Source organism: Eimeria mitis, genomic scaffold (genome assembly GCF_000499745.2).
Source record: "Eimeria mitis Houghton genomic scaffold, Emh_scaff1337, whole genome shotgun sequence".
In the NCBI taxonomy this organism is placed as follows: Eukaryota; Apicomplexa; class Conoidasida; order Eucoccidiorida; family Eimeriidae; genus Eimeria; species Eimeria mitis.
In genome coordinates, this window is record NW_013568822.1 from 8,881 (window position 1) to 9,452 (window position 572).

A 572-nucleotide genomic window follows, 5' to 3' on the forward strand; every position below is an offset into this window, starting at 1 on the left:
AGCTAGTGTTAGTTGGGGCTAGGTATAGCTAACTACCGCTAGCTACAGCTAGCCACAGGTAGCCACAGCTAGCTACAGCTAGCCACAGCTAGCCACAGCTAGCCACAGCTAGCCACAGCTAGCTGCAGCTAGCTGTGGCTAACTACCGCCGTAGACAGGTAGCTGGTTGTAGCTGTCGCTAGTCGGTGTTAGGAGCGGCTACCGGTAGCTAGCTGCAGCTAGCTGTGGCTAGCTGTAGCTAGCTGTAGCTACACACACAGCTAGCTACCACATATCTCGTCAGCCGTAGCTAGCCGCAGCAGCGTAGCAGGAGAGAAGAGGAGCAGGGTTGCTGCTCAGTGGGGTTTTGTTGGTGGTTTTGTGTTTTTAGGGTTTAGAAAAAACGAGGGTTTAGGGTTTAGGGTTTAGGGTTTAGGGTTATAGTGTGTAAAAATAAATAAAAAATAAAAGAAAAAAATGCTGTGGGGTTGTGCGCTAGAAGAAAGATAAATAGTACCCTGGTGCAGCAGCAGCAGCAGCAGCAGCAGCAGCAGCTGCTGCTGCTGCTGCTGCTGCTGCTGCTGCTGCTGCTG

At 51.4% G+C, this 572-nt stretch overlaps 1 protein-coding gene across 1 annotated transcript in view; it reads left to right on the plus strand.

Moving 5' to 3' along the window:
• Positions 1–572, plus strand: part of EMH_0034930 (pyruvate kinase, putative) — a gene marked incomplete at both ends in the record, with an annotated part of 6,012 nt that overhangs the window by 3,524 nt on the left and 1,916 nt on the right. The gene's annotated exons all lie outside the window — the stretch shown is intronic.